The sequence below is a fragment of the Hippopotamus amphibius genome, chromosome X, assembly GCF_030028045.1.
Source record: "Hippopotamus amphibius kiboko isolate mHipAmp2 chromosome X, mHipAmp2.hap2, whole genome shotgun sequence".
NCBI lineage: Eukaryota > Metazoa > Chordata > Mammalia > Artiodactyla > Hippopotamidae > Hippopotamus > Hippopotamus amphibius.
Window position 1 is genome coordinate 77,269,690 of NC_080203.1, and position 15,048 is coordinate 77,284,737.

The following is a 15,048-nucleotide window of genomic DNA, read 5'->3' on the forward strand; positions in this document are numbered from 1 at the left end:
AGCAACAGCTTGGTCCTGAGGATGCTGAGCCAGCATGTCCACAGTTTTTGGCACACAAAAAAAACCAGGGTCTTGTTTTTTGGAGTGTAGGATTTGTTGGCTTGTTTACAAATTCATTTTGAAAAACATTCCCTGTGAGGTAAGACCCCAGGGCGGGTGGGGCTCTGTGAGAGCCTGAACCTGGGACAGAGTCATCTTGTCTCATCAGCACCAGCACTACGCTGTTTCCTGTTGGGGGTTGGGGACTGGGGTGTGGGCCCAAGAAGAGTGCTGCAGCCATCAGGACGGGGTCGTGGGGAGGCCGAGCTGCCACCCGGCAGCTTTGGTCGAGGCAAGGGGCTGGTCCCCACCTGGAGCAAGAGCCGAGGTGGAGGCGGGAGCACGTGCTCACTTGAGAGGGCCCGGCTGGGCGTGCCCGACAGAGGCCCCAGGGGAAAAGGATGGAAACGGGGGCCCAGGCTCAAGTGGCACTGTGCAACACACATTCCTGCAAAACCAGCTGCTTTCATTTTCTCTTCTCTCTCTTGAGGCGTCCATCACCTGTAACAGTCTAGAATTGATATATATAAAAACCATCAAATATGATCTGAGATATAAATTAACAAGTACAAGGCCTCACATTACATGATGTGAAAAGGCTAAAAACAGCGATAGAAACTACATTCATAAAAGTGCATCGTCAACATACAACGAAGGCTTTGGCTTGTTCTGGTGCCCGTGGGGAAGTGGGCAAGGCTGGCAACGAGCTGCCTGGCGCTAATCCCCAGCTCCTTGGAGACACCCATCCCTGGGCACTGGCTTTTTTTTTTTTCCTTTAATGACAACTCCCAAGGAAACTGGGTGTTGAGAGGGAGGAGCTCTAGCAATAGGCACATTTTGGAGGGGAGGGGCCGGAAGAAAGGACCAGCGCCCAGGCTGAGGTAAATAAGGCCAACTCTAAGCTGCTTGGAGATACTGGCTCCCTGACCCCTGCTGCCATTCCTCCCCTAGAGGAGCGAGAAGGGAAAGAGGCTGAGGCCTCACGGGGATGAGCAAGGCTGGCCAAGGAGGAACAGAGCTGGCAGTTTTGGACACAGTTGGTGGCATCACAGAGAGCTGTGGTCTAGCAGGTCACGACCCACAGAGAGCCTGATACAACTCCCCTGGCCATCCTGAATGTCAGCTCAGATGCCTTCACTGTGTTGTCCATCTTCCTTTCTGCTCCGGGGGGAACCCGTGCCAGGCCAGGAGCACAAAGGCTACGACCTTCAGCTCTTTCCAATCTGGCCCAAGGCCCAAGCCCACAGCAGGGGGACTCAGAGCCCAGGGGGCACACAGTCTCCAGTCTGGAACTGGGTACAGCATAAGAGTGACTCCAGCTTGTAAAACAGAGACAACTGCATTGACAAAACTGGGTCTCCCCCTCAGTGGGGGCAGTTCCACATCTCAGGCCCCTGCTTGAGGGTGGGAGGGGTCAGGGTCACAGGGCGGGCAGGACAGGCTCCTCCTTCCCTGAATAAGGCAGCATAACATTTGCTTCACTCATCTTTGGTAAAGGACAGGGACTGGCAAAGCTGGCCTGGGGCTCCAGGGAGAGTGCAGCCCAGGCCTCTGCTTTCCATTGGCTGTGGGATGCTGGGCTTTACCTCCGGCTTTGGTGGGCTCATCCAACCCAGAGATGCCCTGGTGGTCTCCAGACATGGGGAGGAGAAACAAAATAACACTCTGAATGAAAGTAACACTATTCAGACCCTCATGTCCATCCTGTGCCCCCAGCCTCTCTGGGGTCTCGTGTTGACTGCAGTGTCAGGACACAGCCCCAAGGGTGGGGCCCACGGTGCCTCGCACATTGTTCCTAGCACCTTCCCCTCCAGGCTGAGCTTAGGACCTTGGAGCTTCGGGTCTGGCAGGCTGGGGGCTCCCAGTCCGTGAGGCTGCAGCCACCCTACCTGGCTCTGAGCCCCAGCAGCGGAAGGCCACAGACAACGCTGGCCAGACTGCAGCTCTGTGGTCCACAGCCTTGCCTGGGAGAAGCAGCAACTTTGCTGAGCCCCACAGCAGCCCCTCGCCCGTGCAGCAGGGGCAGCCGGCAACACGTGGCCTTGAGAGCTCAGTACACGAGCTGTGCAAAGTGGTGTGTGAGCAGCTCCTCCGCCGAAGGTCTCTGGCAGGCCTCCACAAAAATGCGCCTCAGGAAGTCCCGGCCGTGCTCAGAGATGTGGGAGGGCAGCTGAGGATTGGTGGGCTGGGTGGCAGTCTTGAAAATGGCGGCCATGGCTTCATACTCTGCCCAAGGTGGTTTCTCTGTCAACATCTCCACCACAGTGCAGCCCAGGCTCCACACGTCTGCCTTCCTTCCGTAGCCCTCACCGCTGATCACCTCAGGGCTCATCCAGTAGGGCGTGCCAGTGACTGAGCGCATGCCCGTGCCTGACATGCAGATGGTCTGCAGGCGCTTGCTGGCCCCAAAGTCCCCCAGCTTCACATTCCCAGCAGAGTCTCGGAGGATGTTGGCTCCCTTGATGTCCCGGTGAACGATCATGTTGCTGTGCAGGTAGGACATGCCCTCCAGGATCTGCCGGGTGTATTTTCGGGTCACACTCTCTGTCAGAGCTCCGTAGGCCTTTAACTGGTCTTTCACGGAGCCCCCCGGCATGTACTCCATGAAGATGGTCAGAGTCTTCTCAGCACGGTCCCGCAGGCAGCCGTAATACTGTACTATGCGCTCGTGCTGCAAGTTCTTCAGCAACTGGATCTCACACTCCAGAGCACTCACCTCCTTACTTGTCTCAGGACTGTCTGGGTCAAACTGGACCTGCTTGGAAGCAAGTTCTCGTCCTGTGTCCACGTCATAGCACAAATAGACCCTGCCAAAGGCACCTGGCCCAGGAGCTTCCCCCGGTGCCAGTTGATGGGGGCACTGGGAGACTTGGTTGGCACGTTCCTCTCCTGCACAGAGAGGGCGTTCTCGCTGTCTGCACTCCGGAGGCGCCCTCAGGGGTCCAGGTACTGCACCGCCAGACCCATGTTCTCGCCATTTGTGCTCAGGGAGCGGCTGGAGGGCACCAGGGTGAACAGGTTGCCTTGATGATGCCGTATTTGGGGAAACGTTCTTCTGCCGTCGTTGTAGTCCTTGTGGTGCACGGACACGTGGTAGCGCCGGGGGTCGGTTCCACCTTTGACCCCTTTGTCATAGAGCTGACTTTCCCGATCAGAGAATTCCTGTCTGTTGTCTGGGAAGCTCAGGGCTCGGGACATTCGCGATTTCCGGAAGGATGGGCGGTCTGCTGACCTGTCCAAGGATTGGCAGCTTCCCGACAAGGAATTTTCAGCACTGCTCAGGGGATCCAGCATGCACTGCTCGCTGGTCTCTGGGATGAACTCCCCCTCGCTGTTGATGCTGGTGTAGGACCCTTGCCGGGCAATCCGCCGCTCAGGGACGTAGCCAGGGGGAGGCGAGCTTCGGCCGGGGTTCTGGGAGCTGACAGAGAGGTGCCTGCTGCTGGGCTCGGGGGGCTGGTAGATGGTATTTACATCTCCCACAGACCGGGAAGCTTTGATTCGCACCTGCCTGGACACCCCGGAGTGGGGAGAGGAACTGGTATGGTTTCTGTCCTGGGACAGCAGCAATATCCTAAGGCTTTTCATGCTTGAGCTTCTATCGAAAATATCAATTGCCTTTTCAAGATCATCTTGGTTCTTCAGCAGGATGGAGAGCTCATTGTTCATGTAATGTAGTTCAAGAGATTGCCCAAACACTGTCGTCACCTTGTGCTCCACATCTTCATATCTTACAGGCCGGCTGAACGCTATAATTCACCTCTCCCCGTTGTGCTCAAACTTGATTCTGACGTCACTCTGCCTATTTGGGTGACCCGTGTCTTTGCTCTTCATGGTGTCATATCCAGGCACCCGGGGACGTCAGCTCATCTGGAGGGCCACCAGATCCTTCGTGATTGAGTTCAATGCCTCCTGTTCGTCCATGGTGGCGATGGCGGCGGCGGCGTCTCGGGCCCGAGTGTCACCTCCGCAGCCGGAGCTGCATGCCGGGGGCCCGGGCGGCGGGGACGGCAGCGGGCCTGGCTCCGTGCGGGGGGCACGGGCTGTGCTCGGGGCCCCCGCCGCCTCCCCAGGCTCCGGATCCGGCTCCGCCCATGGCCGGGCGCTGTGGCATGGGCAGGGTGGCCCGCTACATCCCCGGCGCTCCTCGGCTCGGCCCAGCCCGCCCGACCGCCAGTCCCTCAGTCCCGCAGTCGCTCGGTCCCGCCGCCTTCTTTAGTCTATTATTCAATAATGGAGAAGGGAAATTCACTCCCAATTTGAACTGCTGTTCTTAAGTTTCCCCATCATGCTTGTAGTGAATTTCTATGAGCTATTTGGGGTTCTCCTGTTCTATAGTCTATTAGATTCTTGCATGTTACCTCCTTTTCTTCTTCATCTTGTACAGATGCTGATATAATGCAGGTCTTGTAGTTGTTGGTGTTTTGTCACCACCCATTTGTATTTAGGAATTCTTGGGGATACATTGTCATCCAGTTTTGTTGTAAATGTTGTCTTTCAGGTTTTCGTTTGCCATCTACATGCACAGTCTTTTTTCTTTTTTCTTTTTGTTTGTTTATTTGTTTTGGCTGTGCAGCATAGCACAGCATGCGGGATCTTAGTTCCCTGACCAGGGATCCAACTCATGCCCCCTGTAGTAGAATCACAGAGTCCTAACCATGGAATCACCAGGGAATTCCTGCTCAGTCTTTTTTCATGTGAGGATTCAGAGGAATTGAAAAACTGTGCTGCTACCACCACCACATTTCCAGACCCCTTCCATACAGTTTATTTTTATATATTTTTATACAGTTACCTTTCTAGACTCTCTTAATAATTAACAATAATTCACTTATAAATCCTTTTGGGTTTTCTACATACCCAATTATAACAACTGTGAATAATGACAGTTTTGTTTCTTCCTTTTCAATCCTTATGCCTTGTATATTTCTTGCCTTATTGTCTTGGCTAACGCTTCCAGTATCATGTGGATTAAAACTGGTGTTCCTGATCTAAAAAGGAAAGTTGCCATAAATTGCCATTAAGTATGATATTTGCTTTAGGGTTTTTTTTTTTGTTATTTAAATATAAATATAGGTATTGTATTAGTTTCCTAGGGCTGCTGTAACAAAGGGTCACAAACTCGTTGGCTTAAAACAACAGAAATTTATTCTTCTGGGAGTTAAAAGTCCAAAGCCATGTGCTCTCTGAAATCTTTAGTGGAGGATCCTTCCTTGTCTCTCATTTTCAGAGAGATTTTCTGATTTGTTAAGACGGTCATATTTGTTTTTTCTTCTTTATGCCATTAATGTGCTGATTAATGAGTTTTCTAGTGTTGATCTCTAATTTTCCTTTCTCATTTTGTCTTTGTTACATTTTGATATGAAGATTATGCTAGCCTCAAAAAATAAGTTGCAGGGAATTCCCTGGCAGTCCAGTGGTTAGGACTCCATGCTTTCACTGCTGAGGGCTTGGATTTAATCCCTGATCACAGAACTAAGATCCCTGTAAGCCACGTGGTGTGGCCAAATTAAAAAAAAAAAAAGTTGCAGAGTGTTCCTTTTTTTTCTATTCTCTAGAAAAGTTTATAGGACTTGAATTATTTCTCTCCAAAATGTGATGCTATCTGGGATTTGACTTTTACAGGAAGATTTTGGACTATTAATTAATTACATTAAAGTTATAGGACTATTCAGGTATCTCTGGTTCTTGTTTAATCATTGTTTTAGTGTAGTATATTTTTCTAGAAATGCATTTATGTTGTCTAAATTTTCAGCTTTATTAGCATAAAGTTGTTCAGATACCCTCTTGGTAACTTTTACCTTCCTTCTCTCTTTTTGTTTGTTGTTTGTCTTACCAGAGATTTGTTCATTTTATTAGGATTTTGAAAGGACAAAGTTTTGGCTTTGTACATCCTCTCTATTGTAGTTTGCTTTATATTTCAGCAATTTCTACTAATACCTTTATTGTTTTCTTCTTTATACTTTCTTTGGATTGATCTTGCAAGTCTTTTTCTGACTTCTCAAGATGAATCATTAGATTATTAATTTACAGTGTTCTGCGTAAAATATATTTATTATCTAATGTATTTAATACATTTTCCTCTAAGTGCTGCTTTAGCTGTAGCCCATGATATTTTAAGTAAATTCTTATTGATGTATAACCTACAAAGAGAAAAATATTCAAATTGTAAGTGTATGGCCTAATGAATTATCACAAGGTGAACAAATTCATGTAGCTACTACCCAGAGAATAATTAGAACATTAACAGCATCCCTGAATATCACTCATACCTAGTCTACAAGTTTTGATATGAAGTATTTTTGTTTTACTATTGAAAATATTTTTCAGTTCTCTTTATGAATTATGTAAAAATGTATATTTAAACTTTGAAAAACATGGGGATTTTCTTGTCATCTATTTTAGTAATTCCTTTGTACTTTAATTGCATTGTAATTGATTTTTGACCTTTGAAATAGGTTGAGATTTGCCTTATGGCTAAGAATATGTTCCATTTTTTAAAATACTCTGTATATTTTTGATAGAAATGTGTTCTCTGCAGTTATAGGGGAAATAGGTAGTTAGATTGGTAGATAAAGTTTATTGTTCATTTTTTGTTTGTATCTCCAATGATTACTCTATGAATTACTGAGGGGAGGTGTTAAACTGTCCTCTTGAAATCATGAATTTCTGCATTTCTCCATCTAATTTTGTCTTTTTTGTGTTATATGTCTAAGGCTGTACTTTTCCTGCATACAGATTTAGCACTGTAATATATTCTCATTAATTACAGTTTTTATTGGTTTGAAGTAATCCTCTTTATTTCTAGTATTGCTTTTTGCCTTAATGTCATTTCTGTCTGGTATTAATACATCCACACTAGCTTTCTTTAATTAGTATTTTCCAAGTATATCTTCCTTAATCCTTTTACTTTTAACCTTTCTGTATACTGATGTTTTAGGTATGCCAGTTGTGAACAGCATATAGTTCAATATTTTTAATCCAGTCTTGACCATTTTTGTTTCTTAACTGGATCGCTTACTTCTTATATATTTAATGTGATTTGATGTATTTGAGGTTAATTCTACACCTTTATATTTGTCACCTCCATCCTGTTTCTTTTTCTCTCCTTTCTTATTCTCTTTAGAAACATTTTAAAAAATTAATAGACTTAGCTTTTAGATTTATAGGAAAATTGAGTGGAAAGTAGAATTCCCATATAGCCCCTCACCACCACTCCTGCACAGTTTCTCCTGTCATTAACATCCTGCATTAATGTGGTATATTTGTTAAAACATTGAGCCAATATTGATATTTTATTTTGAGCTAAAGTCCATAGATTACATTAAGGTTTGCTCTTTGTATTGTACACCCTATGGGTCTTGACAAATGTATAATGATGTCCGTGTACCATTACCATATCTTAGAGAATAGTTTCAATCCCCTGTGCTTCCATATTCATCCTTTGTTCCCTCCCACTGAACTCCTAGCAACTACAAGTCATTTTACTTTTGTCATAGTTTTGCTTTTTCCAGAACATCATATAGTTGGAATCATAGAGGATGTAGCCTTTACAGATTGGTTTCTTTCCCCTCACAATAAGCATTTAAGATTCCTCCATGTCTTTTCATGGCTTGGTAGCTCATTTCTTGTATCGCCAAATAATATTGTATGGAAGCACTGCAGTTTATTTGCCGATTCACTTATTGAAGGACATCTCTTTTTATTCAGCTTTATTGAAATATGATTGACATATATTGTATAAGTTTAAGGTGTACAACTCAATTTGATACACACACCTATTGTGGAATGATTACCACAATAAGGTTAGATAATACATCCATCACCTCACATAATTACCTTTTTTTAAAATTTTTTAAATTTATTGGCTGCATCTTTGTTGCTACACATGGGCTTTCCCTAGTTGTGGCAAGGAGGGGCGACTCTTCATTGTGGTGTACAGGCTCCTCATTGTGGCGGCTTCTCTTGTTGCAGAGAATGGGCTCTAGGTGCTTGGGCTTCAGTAGTTGCGGCACATGGACTCAATAGTTGTGGCTCACAGGCTCTATAGCGCAGGCTCAATAGTTGTGGCATATGAGCTTAGTTGCTCCACAGCATGTGGGATCTTCCTGGAGCATGGATAAAACCCGTGTCCCCTGCATTGGCAGGCGGATTCTTAACCACTGCGCCACCTAGGAAGTCCCCATAATTACCTTTTTATTGTGGTGGGAAACATTTAAGACCTACTCTCTTAGCATTTGGATATATAAAACAGTATTGTTAACTTCAGTCACCATGCTGTTTATTAGATCTCCAGGACCTAATCATTTTATAACTGGAAGTTTACACATTTGACCAACGGTTCATTTCCTTCATCCACCAGCCTGTGGCAACCATCATTGTACTCTCTATTTCTATGAGTTTGGCTTTTTGTAGATTCCACACATAAGTGAGATCATATAGTATTTGTCTTTCCCTGTCTGAGTTATTTCACTGAGCATAATGCCCTAAAGGCCCACCCATGTTGCCACAAATGGCAGAATTTCCTTCTTTTTTAAGGCAGAATGTTTCATTGTATATATACCACACTTTCTTTATCCATTCATCTATTTTTTTCATGTCTTATTTGTTCCCATGTCTTGACTATCCTGAATAATGCTGCTGTGAACATGGGGGTGCAGGTATCTCTTCAAGATAGTGATTTCATTTCCTTTGTATATATGCCCAGAAGTGGAATTGCTGAATCATATGGTGGTTCTATTTTTAATTTTTTGAGGAAGCTCCATACTGTTTTTCATAGTAGCTGTACCAATTTACATTCCCACCAGCAGTGCACTAGAGTTCTTTTTTCTCTGCATCTTCCCTAATACTTGCTATCTGTTGTCTTTTTTTTAAATTAATTTTTTAAAGAATTTTTATTGAGATACAATTAACAGACAATAAACAGCATATATTTAGAGTGTACAATTTGGTATCCCAATCTCCCAGTTCATTCCCCCCAACCCTCCCCGCGTTCCCCACTTGGCATCCATATGTTTGTTCTCTACACCTGTGTCTCTATTTCTGCCTTGCATTTCCTCTTTCATAGTTGTTAGCATGTGCCTTATGTATTGAGGTGTTCCTATATTGGGTGCATATATATTTATAATTGTTATCTCCTCTTCTTGGATTGATTCCTTGATCTTTATGTAATATTCTTTCTTGTCTCTTGTAACATTTTTTATTTTAAACTCTATTTTATCTGATATGAGTATCGCTACTCCAGCTTCCTTTTGATTTTCATTTGCATGGAATATCTTTTTCCATCCCCTCACTTTCAGTCTGTATGTGTTCCTGGGTCTGAAGTGGGTCTCTTCAAGACAGCATATATATGGGTCTTGTTTTTGTATCCATTCAGCCAGTCTGTGTCTTTTGGTTGGAGCATTTAGTCCATTTACATTCAAGGTCATTATCGATATATATGTTCCTATTACCATTTTCTTAATTGTTTTGTTGTTGTTTCTGTAGGTCCTTTTCTTCTCTTATGTTTCCCGCTTAGAGAAGTTCCTTGAGCATTTGTTGTAGGGCTGGTTTGGTGGTGCTGAATTCTCTTAGCTGTTGCTTGTCTGGAAAGCTTTTGATTTCTCTGTCAAATCTGAATGAGATCCTTGCTGGGTAGAGTATTCTTGGTTGTAGCTTCTTCCCTTTCATCCCTTTAAATATATCATGCCACTCCCTTCTGGCTTGCAGAGTTTCTGCTGAGAAATCAGCTGTTACCCTGATGGGAGTTCCCTTGTATGTTATTTGTTGTTTTTCCCTTGTTGCTTTTAATAACTTTTCTCTGTCTTTAATTTTTGTCACTTTGACTACTATATGTCTTGGCGTGTTTCTCCTTGGGTTTATCCTGCCTGGGACTCTCTGCGCTTCCTGGACTTGGGTGGCTATTTCCTTTCCCATGTTAGGGAAGTTTTCAACTATGATCTCTTCCAATATTTTCTTGGGTCCTTTCTCTCTCCTCCTTCTGGGACCCCTATAATGTGAATGTTGGTGCTTTTAACGTTGTCCCAGAGGTCTCTTAGGCTGTCTTCAGTTCTTTTCATTCTTTTTTCTTGATTCTTTTCCACATCAGTGATTATCACCATTCTGTCTTCCAGGTCACTTATTCGCCCTTCTGCCTCAGTTAATCTGCTGTTGGTTCCTTCTAGTGTATTGTTCATTTCAGTTATTGTGTTGCATATCTCTGTTTGTTTGCTCTTTAATTCTTCTAGGTCTTTGGTAAACTTTTCGATCTTTGCATCCAGTCTTTTTTCAAAGTCCTGGATCATCTTCACCATCATTATTCTGAATTCTTTTTCTGTACGGGTTCCTATCTCCTCTTCATTTAGTTGTTTTTCTGGGGCTTTATCCTGTCCCTTCATCTGGTACAAAGTCCTCTGCTTTTTCATTTTCTCTATCTTTCTGTGGCTGTGGTTTTCAGTTCCACAGGATGAAATACTGCTGCTACTGCTTGATCCTGCTGTCTGCCCTCTTGTGGAGGAAGCTATCTAGGAGCCTCCTGTGTGCTTCCTGATGGGAGGGACTGATGGTGGGTAGAGCTGGGTGGGCAGAGCTCAGTAATACTTTAATCCGATTTGGTGGATAAAGCTCAGTAAAACTTTGATCTGCTTGTCTGCTAATGGGTGGGGCTGTGTTCACACCTTGTTGGTTGTTTGGCCTGAGGCCACCTCACGCTGGAGCCCACAGGCTCTTTGGTGGGGCTAATGGCAGGCTCTGGGAGGGCTCACACCAATAAGCACTTCCCAAAACCCCTGTTGCCAGTGCCCCTGCCTCCTCAGTGAGCCACAGCTGCCCCCCACCTCTGCAGGCAACCCTCCAACACCAGCAGGTAGGTCTGGTTCAGTCTCCTATGGGGTCACTGCTCCTTCCCCCTGGGTCCTGGTGAGCACATTTTTTTGTGTGCGCTCCAAGAGTGAAGTCTCTGTTTCCACCAGTCCTGTGGAGGTCCTGCAATCAAATCCCGCTGGCTTTCAGGGTCTTATTCTCTGGGGATTCCTCCTCCCGTTGCTGGACTCCCAGGTTGCAAAGCCTGATGTGGGGCTCAAAACCCTCACTTTAGTGGGTGGACTTCTGCAGTATAACTGTTCTCCAGTTTGTGAGTCACCCTCCCAGCATTTATGGGATTTGATTTTAATGCGATTGCACCCCTCCTACCATCTCATTGCGCCTTCTCCTTTGTCTCTGGATGTGGGGTGTCTTTTTTGGTGAGCTCCAGTGTCTTTCTGTCGATGATTGTTCAGCATTTAGTTGTAATTCCAGTGCTCTTGCAAGAGGGAGTCGCTACTAGTAATTATAGTAGACAACCCATGTAACCACTCTGTTGTCTTTTTGATAGTAGCCCTTCTGACAGATGTGAGATGATACCTCATTGTTGTTTTGATTTGCATTTTCCTGATGATTAGTGATGTTGAGCATCTTTTCATGTATTTGTTGGTCATTTGGATGTCTTCTTTGGAAAAATGTCTGTTAGGTCCTCTGCCCATTCATTAATCAGATTATTTGGTTTTTTGCTATTGAGTTGTATGAGTTCTTTATGTATTCTGGATAGTAACCCTTTATCAGATTTATAGTTTGAAAATATCTTCTCCCATTCCATAGGTTGCTTCTTCATTTTGTTAATTCTTTATTTTGCTGTGCAGAAGCTTTTTAGTTTGATATAATACTACTTGTTTACTTTTGCTTCTATTACTTCTGCTTTTGATGTTATATCAAAAAGCCATTGTTAAGATCAATGTCAAGGAGAGAGTGCAGCCAGAAGGCACCTGCGAGGAGGCCTCGCTGCCTCTTGAGCGGACACTCAAAGGCCTCGAATGCCTAGCTGCTACCGTCGCCACCCCCCCCACCCCCGCCACCACTACCGGGAAGCCCCCCAGGCCCGATGGCCCAGCTGATCTGGCCAAGCAGGGCTCCCTGTGCACCAGCACCCAGGGCCTGTCGCAGCAACTGCGGAGTTGCTACTGCTGTGATGGTCGGGGGGACGGTGGTGAGGAAGCAGCCCTGGCCGACAAGAGCTGCAAGCACGAGTGCAGCAAGGAGCCACCGCAGAGCTTGGCGGGGACACCCAGGAGCACTGGGTGCAAGAGGCCTGCACTGTGTGGACAGGCGGGAAGCTCTTTGGGCTGCAGAACGCCATGAAGGTGGCCGTGGACATGACTTGTTCCAGCTGCCAGGAAGACGGGGCCACCATCGGGTGCTGCCACAAAGGATGTGTGCACACCTACCACTACCCACGCGCCAGCGACACAGGTTGCACATTCATCAGAGAGAACTTTTGTTTGAAATGCCCCAAACATAAGAGGCTGCCGTTGTAATCCACCCCCAGCCGGAGGAGCCGCCGGAGCCCACCCGCCGCCGCCGCCAAGGAGAGGAGCCACCGGCGCAGCCCCTGGTCCCTGATATGGACCCTGGATCCTGGATCTGGCCGCCTTGGGAGGAAGCTAGTGGTCCCCGGTTGGGAAGCAAACAGGTTCCGGATTCGTCTGCTTGCGGAACTGTATGGCACAGGGCTTTCCTGCCCGCATCCCCTGGCCAGGCCGCAGGAGCCCGCAGAGCGGCCAGGCTCCTTGGAACACCCAGGCCCCGGCAGGGGTGGGAAGCCGTTAGCCTGGGTACACACTTCTCCCGTGGAAGTTCCAGGACGACGTGGCACACATTCCACGTGGGTCAGTGGTGGCACGCAGCTGGGCACCACTGGGGGTGGGGTGGGTGGAGTCCAAAGAGGCCGAGGCTGCCTCCCCTCCAGGGCATCTCTCCTGGAACGAGGCCGGTGGCAGGCAGAGCCGAAGCCTGTCCGGCACAGGATGGGCCGCAGGCTGTGTGCCCTTTCCACCCAGCCTCGGCCAAAACCTTCACGCGGGTTGGGAGGCCTGGGGTCTGGGGCCTGTGCTCAGGGGATGCTGTATCCCTGGGCATGGGCCAGACTGGCCCCTGCTGGCTTCTGCGTGTCCCCCTTCTAGTCTGCCCCATCCCTGGAGCCCAGCCTAGGAACGCGAAAGGCAGAGTCATGCCCAGAGCGCACCCCCGGCGGACGCGTGACTGACCCTCTGCACGACCAGACCACCGTCTCTGGGGGGCTGCAGCACCACTCGCACGGGAACAGAGACAGCGCTAGATCCATGTACACGCCTGTGTGCCCCTCTATATATATGTCACATAGAATGTATATACGTTGGGAACATGCTCGCTTCTTGAACTGTGTGTCGCCACTGTGCATCATGCGCCCCTCAGCACGGGGCCCTTGCTGGGAAGGGGGCTCCGGCACTGCCTCCTTCCCCACGCAGCCACCACCGCCCAGGCCAGTGCCTGCCAGTCCGTCTGCCTGTCCGTCCGTGTCCTCAGCTCTGTCCACGCTTCGATAGGCCTGACACAGCCCCAGCCCAGGGCCGCCCTAGCAACTTCCTGTACATATGACGGTAAAATGGTGAACATGTGTATTATATCTGGCCTTGTTATATAGTGTATATATATGTATAAATATACATATATATATAATATATATGAAGACTGTAAATGTTAAGACAACTAGTGTTCTTATTAGTATATTGCTTCACACTGAAGATTGTGTGTATTGAGCTGTTTCTAAAAGATGTTTATTTTTCTTAAGAGTAAAACAAACAAACAAACAAAAATAGTCATTGCATTCAGGAAAAGAAAATGTCAATAAAGATACAATGATTGTTTTGGAAAAAAAAAAGATCAGTGTCAGGGAGCTTTTCCCCTATGTTTTCTTCTAGGAGTTTTACAATTTCAGGTCTTACATTTAAGTCTTTAATGCATTTCATGTTAATTTTTGTGAATGGTATAAGACAGGGGTCCAATTTCATTCTTTTGCATATGAACACCATTTGTTAAGAATATTTTCCCCCACTGAGGGCTCCCTTATCAAATAATTGACCATATATGCATAGGTTTACTTCTGGGCTCTCAATTCTGTTCCTTTGGTCTGTTTTTATGCCAGTACCATACTGTTTTGATTACTGTGGCTTTGTAATATAGCTTGAAGTCAGTGATGCCTTTATCTTTCTCTGTCTTTCTCAAAACTGACTATTTGGGTCATTTGTGGTTCCATAGGAATTTCAAGATGGTTCTTTTCTACCTCTGTAAATATGCCATTGGAATTTTGCCAGGATTTGAACTGAATCAGTAGGTATCTTTGGATAGATGAACATTTTAACAGTATTAATTCTTCAGATCCATGATGGGTATCTTTCCATCTTCAGTGTCTTCTTCAGTTTCTTTTATCAAAGTCTTATAGTTTTAAGTGTACAGAAATTCATCTCCTTGGTTAAATGTGTTTCTTTAAATTTATTGGTTTTTTTAAAAATAAATTTACTTATTTATTTATTGTCTACATTGGGTCTTTGTTGCTGTGTGCGGGCTTTCTCTGGTTGTGGCAAGTGGGGGCTACTCTGTTGTGGTGTGCCGGCTTCTCAGTGCAGTGGCTTCTCTTGTTGCAGAGCACGTGCTCTAGGCACAGGGGCTTCAGTAGTTGTGGCACGTGGGCTCAATAGTTTTGGCTCATGGGCTCTAGAGTACAGGCTCAGTAGTTGCGGCACACAGGCTTAGTTGCTCCGTGGCATGGGGAATCTTCCCGGACCAGGGATCGAACCTGTGTCCTATGCATTGGCAGGCGGATTCTTAAACTCTGCATCACCAGGGAAGTCCTAAATTTATTGTTTTTAATACTATTGTAAATGGGATTGTTTTCTTTATTTCTCTTAACAGATATTTCATTGGTAGTGTATAGAAACACAACTGATTTTTGTATGTTGATTTTATATCTTGGAACCTTACTGTATTTGTTTATTCTAAGTGTTTGTTTTTTCTTTTGGTGGACTTTTTAGGGTTTTCTACATATAAGATCCTGTCATTTGTAAACAGAGGCAATTTTCATTCTTCTTTTCCAATTTGGATATTTTTTATTTTTTTATTCCTTTTTCCTTTTTTTGCCTAATTGCTCTGGTTAGGACTTAAAGTACTGTATTGAAAAACCTC

General features: G+C 45.9%; 1 protein-coding gene and 1 pseudogene across 2 annotated transcripts in view; one reads left to right on the top strand and one right to left on the bottom strand.

Annotated features, from left to right (window-relative positions):
- TEX11 (testis expressed 11) overlaps positions 1-15,048 on the top strand; it is a 338,452-nt gene that overhangs the window by 234,179 nt on the left and 89,225 nt on the right. The gene's annotated exons all lie outside the window — the stretch shown is intronic.
- Positions 806-3,963, bottom strand: LOC130842585 (mitogen-activated protein kinase kinase kinase 3-like; annotated as a pseudogene). The gene has a single exon (XR_009050476.1). The product of XR_009050476.1 is annotated as a mitogen-activated protein kinase kinase kinase 3-like (transcript).